We start from the raw sequence: 14,939 nt of genomic DNA on the forward strand, positions 1-14,939 counted from the left end.
GCTTTTTATTGCTCATAGTCAAAAACGATTTTATTGGAAACTTTGATAATCTAATTTCCCATTTTCGTAAAGAAAGTGTAAAAATGTTATTTTTTGTGGGAGAATTGGCTGTCGCAAAATGTCGATTTTAGTGCTGGTTTAGTAACCTTATGGTTTGTTTACATTTCACAACTTGGACATAGCCTTAAGAACTTTCTATGTCCCAGTGCCCGCTGAAGTTAAATTTCAGTTTTATTGTTACTTTTACTGCACCCTTTATATTGAGCATATATATATTTTATTTTCTACGTTAAATATGACAATACATACTATGAGATTTTCAAACTTAAAACCTGAAAATATTAATATAGAAATTGTTTTCAAACTCACGTTCATTGATTTTAGAAAATTTGTAATAGACATCAAATTCAAGACTCTAAACTTGTTTATAAAATAAATATATAGTGAATGTAATTTAAAATTTAGAAACAGTAACTGATATCAATACCAATTTCATAAAAAATTAAACAATATTCAACAAAAAAAATTAATTAAAATTTTTGTCGAAAATTAAAAATTGGATTTTAGCTTAAAAATTCGGATATATTATTTATATTTCATTTTTATAGTGAAAATTAGTTGTATTTATATTAAAAAGTAGCTACAGAAAATGTCACATCAATTTAACAAAAAATTTAAAAATTTGCATTTTTTTGATTTTTTGAATTTTATGAAAAAGGCTATAACTTTCGTTTAGCTTAATATTTTGCAATCGGATATAACTATAAATTTAAGGGGGGGGTATAGTTAATTCGGTGAAAAAAACGCATGTTTTTTAGAATTTTTTTTAGCGATACGCAAAAAGTTTATTTTTTTTTATCACTTTGCATATAACATTGCAACATTTGAACAATATTTTTTTAAATTTTGATTTAAAAATATTAAAAATTGAGCGAGATAATGAGATTTTTCTCAGCCGCGTCAAAAAAAAAATGATTTGCGGTGTACACTCTAACTCGCAACAGAATCATCCAAAACAAAAAAATCAAAATGCATTTGTTAAAGGAGATGTTTTTTGAGGTATTATCGGAAGGGATTTTTTTGTTTTTTTACTTTTCGATTTTCCGTAGCACTTGAAAGCCAAAAAGTCGATTTTCACTGTAAAAAATCGATTAATTTGTTATTGTAAAATTGGTAATTTTTTAATAAAAAAATAATGGCTTCCGATGTTACCTCAAAAAACATCTCCTTTAACAAATGCACTTTGATTTTTTTGTTTTGGATGATTCTGTTGCGAGTTAAAGTGAACACCGCAAATTTTTGGAGGCGCCTGAGGAAAATGTTAGAATCTTGCTCAGTTCTTAATATTTTTAAATTAAAATTTAGAAAAATATTGTTCAAATGTTGCAGTATTATATGCAAAGCGATAAAATAAATTAACTTTCTGCGTATCGCCAAAAAAAATTCTTAAAAACATGCGTTTTTTTCACCGAATTAACTATACCCCCCCCCCCCCTTAAGTTAGACTAATACCTAAGAGACTGTAAAGTAGGGTGTTCAAAAAAAATAAAAAAAATTTTTTATTGGGTCTCATCCCCTAAAAGTCTTTTAATTTGTGTAAAAATAAGAACACAATATTTGGAAATAAAAATTTTTAATATTAACCCGTAGTTCAGAGCCTTTGAGCCATAAAAACGCTAAAAATTTAGTGTTTCTTCATTTTTAACATAAATATAAATGTCAAAATATAATGATTAGGGTGTCATTGTAAAGATAATTAAATTACCTTTCGATCCATATGTCACAGTATAAGATTCAATGAAAATTAAGAGTGTTACAGTCGATTAAAGATCAAATTTTATGGAAATTTTGATGATTTTTAGACACTTAAGTAACTAGTACTTTTTTCACATTGAACAGTAAAAAATATTTAGATTTTAATTTTTTTATTGAGAGTCTAACATTACAAAAATCCGTAATTTAATAGTCGATTAAATTCGTCTCAAAATCCGTTACCCGATTTTGAGACGAATTCGATCGACTTTTAAGAAGTTCTCCGTCATTTTGAAATTTGAAAAACTGACATTGGACTCTAAATCAGCGACTTCAGTATTTCTTGATTACTGATTTTAGTAACTTTAGTGGTTATATCTAAATTTATTGTTTCAATTTTTGCTGCAAATGTTGAAGAAATGATAAAAAATAAAAAAATAGTTTCGTTCACTAAATCTAGTGTATAATTGTCCTATTCAATCAAATCGAGGTCCACAAGGGCTAAAAATTTTCGTAATGTTAGACTCTCAATAAAAAAATTAAAACCTAAATATTTATTACTGTTTAATGTGAAAAAAAGTACAAGTTACTTAAGTGTCTAAAAAATAAAAATCATCAAAATTTTCATAAAATTTGATCTTTAATCGACTGTAACACTCTTAATTTTCATTGAATCTTAAACTATGACATATGGATCGAAAGATAATTTAATTATCTTTACAATGACACCCTATTTATTATATTTTGACATTTATATTTATGTTAAAAATGAAAGAACACTACATTTTTAGCGTTTTTATGGTTCAAAGGCTCTGAACCACGGGTTAATATTAAAATTTTTTATTTCCAAATATTGTGTTCTTATTTTTACACAATTTGAAAGAATTTTAGGGGATGAGACCCAATAAAAAAAAACTTTTTATTTTTTTGGGACACCCTACTGCAAGGTTTGTTTTAATCGGTCAAGTAGTCTTTGTGTTTATCCCGGACAAAATATTTCGGACAGACATACATACATACATACACACATACATACATACATAATTTTTTTTATTGTCATTTTTGGAATTCTTACTACTCGAATAGAAAAACTAAACATGAATTTTCAAATTCTATGCAATGTACAGACAAAAGTCTGATCTTATTTATAAAGATTTTTTATCCCACATGCACAAAAATGGCGCTTTCTGATAGCAGGTACGACAGGGAGGAAAGTCATTTATTTCTTCGACCGTATGAAAATGACGGCCGTGTTCTCCCAAGGGCAAGAAAATTAGCTGTTCACGTGCATTTTTCTTGCCCATGGGAAAAAACGGCCGCCATTTTCATACAAATCGAACAAGTGAATGACTTTTACTCCCTGTCGTCTGCTATCTGAAATCGCCACTTTTGTGCATGAGGAATAAAAAATATCGTAAGTAACACGAGAATAAAGGCAGCCAATTTCTTTACGATGATTTTTGTGACACGAGTGGAGGTCTCGGGGCGCCCTCGACCTCCATTCGTGTCACAAAAATCACCGTAAAGAAATGGCTGCTTTTATCCTCTTGTTGCTTAATATACTATTTATATTGTTAAAATAAAATTACCTTAAATTAATTGAGACAAATTATTTGTATTTATATCTAACATCGATTTATTTGATTGAAATAAATAAATTAATAGTTTCAAATAACTCATTTATTATCGCTTCAATAAGTGATTTATTTGATACAAATATTTTTTTTTATTTTTTTTTTATTAAATACTGTGTTAGCATTAAATAATGCCCTATTTGCATTAAATATTTTAGTTTAGTCTTGAAGCCATAAAAAGAATTAATTGTGTCAAATAATTTTTATTAGTATCAAATATCCAATTAATTGAGTGAAATAAATACATTAATTGCTTCAAACAACTCATTATTTTGGTTTTAATAAGTTATTTATTTGATCCAAATATTTTTTATTTGTTACTATTAAATAATATATTTGTATTGAATAATGCATTATTTAAATATTAAATTAAATAATTTAGTTCAGTACTTAAAGCGATAATACAAATTAATTGTGTCAAATAATGTTCATTTATAACAAATATACAATTAATTGAGTGAAATGAATGAATTAATTGTTTCAAATAACTCATTATTTGTTTTAAATAAATTAATTTATTAGAACCGACAGATTGGCTCAGTCGGATAGATGCCTGGCGTTGGTGGTCGTTTAAGGACCAAGGGTATAAGCACCCTTGGATCGCGCCCACTTGGCTTGGTATTTTTCCGGCACGTGAGACAATCTGAGCGGGAGGTTTGACGTCGAGGTATAATGATGTGCACCGTCGATTATTGTCCGGTACACACCATTAGAACTCGACTGTCGATAAACCGGTTGTACTCAGAGAGGTTTTCTACAGTTTCCCTCTTCTCTGGCGAGAAAACCCATTGACGGGTGGTCCAGGCGTAATGCGAGTACTCCTAATAAAGTCGGCTGTAGACGCAAAATTAGGTTAATATATAGAAAAATTTCTAAAGTAGAATGGTTATGCTTAATCCAAAAAAAAAGTATTTCTCGGGGACTCTTGTCGAAGTGCGTAAGGCCAATAGGGCAGGAGTATAAACAATAAAAAAAAAAAAATTAATTTATTAGAGTAAATTAATTATTTAATTGACTTAATTAAGATTTATTTGAATCAAATAAATTTGATTCAAATAATTCAAGTTATTTGAATCAAATAAATTCTTTTCAAATAGTTTTAATTAATTGAATCAAATAATTTAGTATATACATATACATATATTTGCTTGGTGCCACCATCACATTCAGCTTCAGTGCCAAGTGTAATATATTTCTACAGTCTAAGGGAGGTCATTGACCTTCGTTAAGGACGTGCCCATGTCCCCAGGCCGGGTCACACGCAAGTCTTGCGATCGCAGGCAAACATGATCCAGAAAAGTAACTCGGCACGTGGCAGCTGTCGCTTGAAAGCAGTCAAGCTTTTCCTTATACCCTGGTTTCGAGTATTTGTTAAAGGCGGTACAATGGTAAGAGAGAGACTTCACCCATCACCTTGTTTTCAATATATTAGAGCATTTTTTTGTTTTAATTAAATGTGCATAGAATATTAGTAATATAAATATTGTGTACAAATCTCCAAATATATATTTCTGAATTTACAGAGGTTAAATTGTTCTAAGAAAGAAGTAGTTTTATTTATTTCTTTTATACTTTCTCATTACATTATAGAAAGAATTAGTGTAAGTCTGAGGGAGATGACCATATGGGAGAGATAGCTAATTAAAATATTTGACAGAATTTGTAAAAAAATATCATTTATTATTTGGTTATTTTCTTTAACAAAATAAAATAAAGTAAGTGTAATCCATTTCATTTTTATGCATGGGTCTAAAATAATTTGAGAAATTCAGATTTCTTATTGTTATATTCTTATTTTTTAACATAATTTTTATACTTGTTTTATTAAGTAGTACATAACCCACGCTTCGATATATAAACAAGAAATGAAAGGAAAAATTATTTTATTTATTTAATTTTTTGATGTTTAAATAATGACTTTTATTTAAATTTTTTATGTTAATAATAAAGAAAAACAAGTTAAAAAATTCCTGATAACAAAATAATTGATCTATAATTTTCACCAGAGATCGAGATTTATTTGTAGGTTGAGACGAACACTCTTAGTTTGAATCAGTCACGCTCGTTTTCACTGACAAATCATTGATTTACATTGGCACAATGTCGAATATTATCACTGATTCAATCAGTCACTGAATTTAACTGAAAACCAGTCAATTGATTTGTCTGTCGATTATTTTAACTGACTTAGATCAGTTATTTTAACAAATATACCTGCTATTTTTTTAACCCGTTGTCTGTTAATGACCCAACGTTGGGTAGTGAAAAAGATGGCCCAGACTTTTAACGACCAAACGTTGGGTTAAAAGAATTGTACCCCGAGTGGATAAAGTTCCGAATAGCCCAACCCACAGAATTCATTGAAACTACGTATACCCATGTATTTTTGTGCCCTGATTACGAAAATGTTAAAGTAATTTGGCGACTAGGTCATCTTCATGTTGAAAACCACAAAAAAACCCATTAAAAAGCCCGTATTAAAGTGCTTCAGAAGGGAAAACACTATAGAGCCCGGCTCTGCTCGTAAGCCCGTAAAACAGGCTTTTTTAAGGGGCACGTTGGAGGGAGGTCGGGTTCTGGGTTGGGTACATTTTAGTACTAACTAGAAAGTCAATTTGACTCCCTTTCTACATTAAAAAGCCGAAGTAGACGAGCAGAGCCGGGCTCTATAGTGTTTTCCCTTCTGAAGCACATTAAAACGGGCTTTTTAATGGGTTTTTTGTGGTTTTTAACATGAAGATGACCTAGTCGCCAAATTTCTTTATCATTTTCGTAATCAAGGCATAAAAATACGTAGGTATACGTAGTTTCAATCAATTCTGTGGGTTAGGCTATTCGGAACTGCACCAAAAAATATCACACGAATCCCACAATACATTTAAGTAATTTTTATATGCTTCAATATCTTGAAAATATTCAAATAAAATATTTCGAAAATCTAATAGAGGGAAGAATTCTAATATCCTACAGATATCGTAGGATATCTCGAGATTATTAATTAATCTTTGGAAATTAAGATATCAATTAGATGTAATAATGTTATTTATGGACGTCCTACAAATATCCTAAGGATACCCTAATTGTATAGAAATGGGGGAACATCTTTAGAAAATATGCAGGGTATTTTTAAATATCACCTAAGTAACACATGATATATTACAGTAATCTGACCGTAATGTTCCATGTAATGTTATTAATATACCAATGTAACATCAAATTGAAATTTCAATAACATTAACATGTCCACCCCAATGTGATATTTTAAATTATTACAGTTACATTACATTGTAATATTGCAGGAAAATATTGCATTAATGTGAAAGTATTATCGCAAAGAAAGATAAAAACAATTCTTCTTATATGGAATTTGGTAATCTTTTTTTGTATCATTACGGTGACAATCTGTAACACTACTATAATAATACCCAGTATATATTTTATATACAAAAATTATTTTTCAATTGTAAAAGTAACTTAAAAATTTTGATACATTATTTTCTAAATAAATGTATGTAGATAAAGTCTTATAAAAATATCAATTCTGTAAAAAATTCGATACAAGCCTATGAAAAAAATGTTATTTTTTTGGGACATATAAAAAATTTAGACAAATCACAAGTGATTCATTTGCATGGACGAAACGAACCGTTAGTCAAACAAAATTTTTGTTTTGCAGTCGACTTGACAACCAAACTGTCATTTTCAATTGTTATTGACAAAACGAACATCTAGTTATATGTCACAAACACTCAAATCCAAAAATGATTTGATGTCGTAATTTGAATAATCATCATAAAATTTATCTATAATAATCTTCGTATTCTGGATTTCCAGATCTCTGTCCACACCTAAAGTTAGACTTTTGTGGATTCTTTTGTTTTTTTGTGTACTAAAGGTTTGACATGTTTATCTTTTTGTATCATTCTGAGGTTATTGATTGATGCATAATAATTATCGCTTTTCTCCCTTTGCGTAATTGTTAAGTGAATTATCAAAAATAAGTTTAATAAAAGTAAAAAAAATTAATTTTGTTTAACGAAACGTAATATTTTATCAAAGTATTTTTTCAAATATATTTTTATTTATTTACTGTAAATTTTCAAATTTTATTTATTTTTATTTACTGTAACGAATCAAATTAAAAAAATTGTGATGATAAATTTGTTTTAATTCAATTTAATTTTAATTATTTATTGTGAAAAATTTATCATTACATATTTATTATAAAAACTTTATAAAAATTTTTTTTTAATATACTATAAAAAAATAGGGGGAAAGAAAATCAATGCATAAATCAATACAATACATTTAATTTCAAGAATATATTTTTATTACTGTGAATAAAATAAATTTAAAAAAATTAATTAATTTTAATTTTGTTTATTGTAGCCGATTAATTACACTACCGTCTGTGAGTATCAGGACGCCCCTTTTTTCATGAGTGGAAAAATGCTTAAAACGTAGAAAATAAGAATGACAAAAATTTTTCGTACTTTTTTCCTGAAAGCTAATGAAATTATGAAAATACTGACACCTGATCGAAGAATTTTTGTTGACTATTTTGTCAGATACAGAAAAAATACTGGATTTTGCATGCTTTTCGTAATTTCTTAATTTCTCGAAAATTAATTAACTTTTATTCGCGCTCTTGGTCTTGTTTTAATCTCTATTTAATGTAGAATCTAAATTATTAACTGGTATTGTGAAATAAATTTTTCCAAAAAAATTTGAAACTGTGAAAGTCGGATAAAAAAATTTTGAAAAACGGATTAACACTTTTTCCAAAAAAAAATTTTTTTTATATTAAATAATTAAGTAATTAAAAAGCTTTTTTGAATTTTAGTATATCTATTAAATGAACCTATTTTACATTGACCTTTTAGACACTTTAATATTCATGATAATTTCTTGAATTTTTTTAATCCTACTTTTATGGTTTCAAATTTTTTTGGAAAAATTTATTTCACAATACTAGTTAATAATCTAGATTCTACATTAAAAAGAGATTAAAACAAGACCAAGAGCGCTAATAAAAGTTAATTAGTTTTCGAGAAATTAAAAAATTACAAAAAGCATGCAAAATCCAGTATTTTTTCTGTATCTGACAGAATAGTCAACGAAAATTCTTCGATCAGGTGTCAGTCTTTTCATAATTTAATTAGCTTTCAGGAAAAAATACGAAAAATTTTTGTCATTCTTATTTTCTACGTTTTAAGCATTTTTCAACTCATGAAAAAGGGGCGTCCTGATACTCACGGACGATAGTGTAGATTTTTTATTTACTTGTGAAAATTTAAATAAAAAAATTTTTTGTTAGTTACGAAGGTTATGTTAATTACATATATTGCTCTGAATTGTTCTGAAAAATCTTAATTCAAGTGGTTGAATCTGCTACGATTTTTTTCAGTATTATTTGATTCAAATAATAATAGAATCTAATAAATATTTATTTTCATTAAATAACTTGAATTATTTGAATCACATTTTTTTAATTAATGCAATAATAATTATTTTAAGTTGCGAAGGTTACTCTTACACTTAATTGAAAAAACAATTAATTTTAACTAAAATTATTTTTTTTATTATAGAATAATAATTATTATTTAAATATTTATTTGTCTGATTCAAATAATTTTGCTATGTATTTTTGATAAGATTTTCGATTCGTTTTGTTACGTCAAAAATAACGAGAAACCTTTTTAAATATACCCAGTAAAAAAAAACTAATTCAAATGAATTGAAACGAATTAACATTTTTGGTAGGCTCCAATTCGTATTTGTCATAAAGCGGGATTCACTCAAGCTCTTTGTATATTCAATTGAATTTAATTCAATATGTACCAATTTGTCCAAACGAATTCGCATTCGAAAGAAATGGCCAAGGAATGCATTGAATTCGTGCTAACGAATTGAAAAAAAATTAAAGACTCAAAACTTGTCCAGTGAATTGGTACGCATAGAAGGTTCGGAAGTTCAATACAGTTTCGCGAATGCAGGAAAATTGCATCATGGCTCCAATTCGTATTTGTCACAAAGCAGGATTCACGAAAGCTCTTTGTGAATTCTTTTTAATTCATTTCAATTAGTTTTCGTTTACTGGGTACCTAACGTTCCTCGTTTTAAATTAGTTTCAGGAATGAATCTAATTTGGGATGAGGATAAGTCAATCAGCCTACTAAATGTATTGAGAGAATAATTTATTTAAAAACCAACAAGAAAGAAAAGTATTGACAATAATACAATGAGTATAATTGATATAATAAATCTTACTGTAGGAATAACGATTAGTGGTGGTATATGAACTGGTGATGATAATCTGGTAATCCAATCTTGAAGTGTGTTGAGGGCTAGACGTAAAGGAGCCTCACACGGTTGTCCTTTATGGCAGGGTATTGGTCCTCTTGTTTACACTAATGAGATAGTGTATTGTATTCCGAAAATATCTGCTTTCCTCCAGACAGTTGTCGCCTCTTGAACAAATTTCGTTGGTTCGAAATTTGTTATTTGTTGTTTGAATATAAGAACTTGTTGACACTTGTTTTTATTTCCAAATTAATACTTTTTGGAAATTATTTAAAGTTGTACTTTTAAAATCGTTGTATTATAAGCTGTTGAATCTAAGTTCTATTAAAATTAATACTTGAAAATAATTTACTTGTTGATAATGTACTTTCAATTCACTTATAGATAATGTACTTTTATATTCACTTGTAGACGATGTACTTTTAGATTTCGCTGGTTGACTATGTGTACAGGTTGCTTTCCAACAAATTACTCTCTTGTACTGAACGATGTTGTAAGGTTGATTTCTAAACAATTACTCTCTATCTCTTGTACTGAACGATGTGTTCAGGTTGATTTCTAAATAGTTACTCTCTGGTCAAACATAACTGCTACCCCTTTTTATATAAAAATTTCCTCATTATCCTAATACATAGCGAGTCGATACGAGTGGAAATGCTTAATCTTAGATTCCACTTTTTAAGTCGCAACGTTTGTTTGAATCCTCCGCATCGCCGATAGGAAATTCCCTTCTTTAGAGGTCACAACGTTTGTTTAAATCTTCCGCAACGCCGATAGGAAATTTCCTTCTTTAGAGGTCACGATGTTTGTTTTGAATCCTCTGCAGCCATGCGTAACTAATATGATTCTCCCTAATCGTTATTCCTTTGACATTACTTTGAAATATTATTCTTTCCTGGATTCGTTTTTAAGAAATACATAATGTAATTACAATATTGTTAGAAAATATACTGAATATAATGCAAACTTAAAACCTAAGAATTACAAATACTGAATATAATATAATGATAAGATACAATATTTAAATATAAGATACATGCATTAATAAAATAAAGATGAAATACAATATATAGAAATTAAATACATAAGTAATAATATATAGTTAAAATAGAAATATTAATAAGAAGTTACGGACGTAACAGTTTCAAGGGATTTCTTATTCGAATGTAACACTAAATTGAAAAAACAATTAATTATTTATATTGATTAGAATAATAATTGTATTTTTGACGATATTCTCGATATTTCCAAGTGATTTCTTACTCGACTGTAACATTAAATTAAAAAACAATTAATTAATTATTTAAAATTATACCTATAATTTATTTAATTATTCAAATAAATTAAAAAAAGAATTAAAACTGAATAAATTAAATTATTTAAACAAATTAAAAAAATAATTAATTAAAATTAAATAAATAGAATTATTATTAAAAAAAATAATATTTACTTGATTTAAATAATTTTGCTATGTATTTTTATGAGATTTTTGATTGTTTGAGCGATTTTATATTCGAATATTACACTAAATTGAAAAATTTAATTTATTTTTAATTACTTTCTTACCGGAATGTAACACTAAATGTAAAAAACAATTAATTAAATTTTTGAATTTGACGATTTTTTCGAGCGATGTCTTACTTGAATGTAACATTAAATTGAAAAAAACAATTAATTATTTAATTTATTAATTAAAATTAAATAAATTTTAATAATTATTTAAACAAATTAAATTAATTAATTAAAATTAAATAAATTTATTTAATTATTTAAACAAAAAATTTAAAAAAGAATTAAAATTTAATAAATTAAATTATTATTTAAAATTATTATTAAAAAATAGGGGAGAGTTGTTAGGGTTGGACAGGGGTTAGGGTTGAACCATCGCGTCTATTTTGTTTTATCACACTAGCGCCATCTGTTTTTGTACTTAAATTCTTGCTACTAATGTCAACCAATTTTTCACATCAGTCTGCAGTCAAATATACGAACGTATACTTGTGTATTTTGCGAGTCAGTGTTTTTAAATATTTGTACAGCAAATATCGAAAAATTTTTAATTATTTAAAAATGAAAAATTTTTTATTTTTATTCTAAAAAATTTTGAAATTATTAGAAATTTGTTTATACAATGCAACAAAAATAATATATCTTTTAAGGGGGTATTCTGGTCTAGAGGCCTCAATTTTAGGAGTTTTTTCGAGTAGGATAAAAAGAAAGTTTAACATTTTTTAGTATTAACATTTTTGCAAGTTGTTTATTAATGTTTAAAGAATACAGAAAAAAATTAGGTAAAAAAATCCAAAAATCTTTAAAGTTATAAACTGGTAAAGTAGGGGCTGAAAAAAAGAAAGTGCGAACTGGTTGACAGTGTGAAGACTTTTGTAATGCTCTAAAACAAAAAAACCTAAAGAAATTTTTGATTATTAAAGTTTTCGCTATGGTCGGTACCTTGGGAAAGAGAAAAAGAATTTTATAGCAAAATGGCGACGAATTAACAAAAATTGTGATTTTTGACATTTTTAAAAATAGTTAAAAATTTTATATTGTGCTGTCATTTTAAAGACATATACAAAGAACATTTCTGCAAAATTTAAAGTAAATCGATTAAGTAGATTTTGAGTTATCGTGTCAACCAGAATTTTTTTCAGTTATAAAATTCAACAGTTTATAACTTTTAAAATTTTGTATTATTTTTTTTTATTTTTTTCTGTACTATTTAAACATTAATAAACAACTTGCAAAAAAGTTAATATTAAAAAAATTAAACTTTCTTTTTATCCAAATTTTTCAAAAAATTAACATAAAAAATTTTTACTAGGTATTGACAATGAAAATTACCACCGCGGGCTCGGTGTCGCTAGTGTTTTACACCAAAAATGGACGAAATGGGTGTACAAATTTAAAAAAATATAAACTTAAATTGTGACTTTTCGGTTTTAATTTTAAGTAGTTTTTCAATAAAAAGATAAATAATGAACAACAATCTTAACAAATATTTCTTAAACATTAGAATACTTTAAATATTAACATTTTTTTCAATCTTGTACACCCACAGCAGCCATTTTTTTTAATTCACTTTATGGTCACTATGTGTCGCATTGCAATTTTAAATCCCCAATCAGGCTAAAATTTAAACATTTAATTTCTAAATTCTGATTCACCATGTTCACTAAAATTAATCAATTTTAGTTCCCAAGGAGTGCTTTAAAAAGCATTTTTCGTCAGCTTTTCAAAAATAATAATGATTTAAAAAAATATAAATATTTAGTCTAAAATTTTTAAATTTTAAGGTTATTTTTTAATTTTTCTGCCATTGCGGCATTTTTGATTTTTTTCGACATCATAAATCGAAAGCTAGACTTTTTTCCTACAAAAATATATAAGGCCAAAAATGGGATCGAAATAATTGATAGTCGTACAGAATATTTTCTGCATTCGGACACAGCGCAGCGCGTCAAATAGGTGCGGCGGTGAATTGTTCTGTTCATAAAATGTGTAAAAATGTTTTTCATTGACTGTAGAAATCTTAATAATAATTATATAGGAAAGAGAATTGTATCGACACCTCCCGTTCATATAATGCTTACAGAATAACAAATGCAAGATCATTCTTATTTAGTTTTTAGTGCAAGACAACTCTTATTAAAGTTTCCGTGCAATAAAATGCTTTTTCAAAATTCTATGCGAAAAAGTAGGGGAAGTGCGCCGGTTGTGGGCCCGCTCCGGTTGTAGGCACCCCTACGTAAACTTCGACGGCAAGCAGACTTTACTGATCTAAGTAATAATATTACAATACGGACTTTTCGTATTAATAACGAAACAAATATATGAGCGATTCCACGTCAAGTGATCAAGGGGTCTTACGGTGCAATGTTTATTTTGATAATTTTTTACTCTTAAACAATTAAACATAAAAATTTGACCAGGTACAGTTTCGAAAGGTTTTTTCATGCCCTTTCAATTGAAAATAAGCATTTTGAAAAAAAAAAATTTTGACCAAAAAAAATCAAAATTAAAAATAAATTTTAATTTTTGGGGGGATACGATTTTTTTTTTTAACGAAAGCTGAGGCTTTTTACTAAAAGGACATATATAAAAAAATGGGACTAAAATGTTTAAACATTGAAAAAAAGAGATTTCTACCTCCCCCGCGGGAAATATTGGACTAGGCAAAAAAATATTTTTACCAAAAATCACTATCCACTAGTACTACAAAAGCCCCAAGTTCAGGCACGATTGGAGAAAAATTTTTGTCCACCTTGATCACTTGACATGGAATCGCTCATATGCATTTGTGTAATAGCTGTGAGCATAATAAAGAAAATTTGCATTAAATAAATAAAAAAGTGATTTTGTATTGTTTTCGAAGAGAAACATATAAGTGTAGATTCGTTCAGAAAAAAAGTGTTGGTTTTTTTAAAAAATGACTGTCATTCCCGGTTGTAGGCACCTTTATGTTAAGGAGGCTCTACCATCTGACAATGATGTGGACTTAGACGTATAATGTTGAGCAATAAAAATAATTTCTTGTGACATATTACTTTAAATTTATGCTAAATTTACCAAAAACTATTATGTAAAAAAATAAATTCTTTACAGCCATTACAGTTCTTAAAATACAATAATTTCTTAATTTTTTGGTTACAAAGTAGGAAAACAACTTAATAATTTTCCATCCTAATGAATTGTTAATAACGAATTTGGATTAAAAGAATTTTTTATTACATTTGATATTTTCTCCCGATATTTTAATCTTTTCAGCCTAATTGATTCTGCATTACAGCTAACATTCTGCAAATTAAACTGCAAAGAATTACATACAGCAGCTAAAATGTAGGCAGCATTTCTATTTAAAACTTTCGCCCGATCCAAAGCTTCACAGACATCATCTGTCATTATATTAATTTTAGGACTTTTATTTTTAGTATCAGATAGATAAACACTAAAAACATCTTGATCAAACAAATCTTCTGATTCTTCGCTTCCCGATTCGTAATCCTGATGAAGTGATAGTGAGAATTCAATTTCTTCTTTTTCATGTTTCTTGTTCGGTTTTCTTTGCACTTTTTGTTCTACAATTGTATCTTTCTTATTCTCATCTTCTTCCACAAACTTTTGCCCAAACGTTTATTTTCTTTCAATAAATTTATAAATTCTTTATTGTTCTGTGACACTTGATTATTTTCTGTAGAACTTATATCAAAAAGATTATCAAGTTTATCGATAAAATCGTTTCTAACTTTTACC

At 27.4% G+C, this 14,939-nt stretch overlaps 1 long non-coding RNA gene across 1 annotated transcript in view; it reads left to right on the top strand.

The window, feature by feature from the left end:
- The first annotated feature begins 4,740 nt into the window (after positions 1–4,740).
- LOC122498956 overlaps positions 4,741–14,939 on the top strand; it is a 59,427-nt gene continuing 49,228 nt past the window's right edge. Inside the window, exon 1 of the long non-coding RNA XR_006301282.1 lies at positions 4,741–4,774. This is a non-coding gene — a long non-coding RNA (uncharacterized LOC122498956). The remainder of the gene's footprint in view (positions 4,775–14,939) is intronic.

Source organism: Leptopilina heterotoma, unplaced genomic scaffold, assembly GCF_015476425.1.
Source record: "Leptopilina heterotoma isolate Lh14 unplaced genomic scaffold, ASM1547642v1 Lhet_162, whole genome shotgun sequence".
In the NCBI taxonomy this organism is placed as follows: domain Eukaryota; kingdom Metazoa; phylum Arthropoda; class Insecta; order Hymenoptera; family Figitidae; genus Leptopilina; species Leptopilina heterotoma.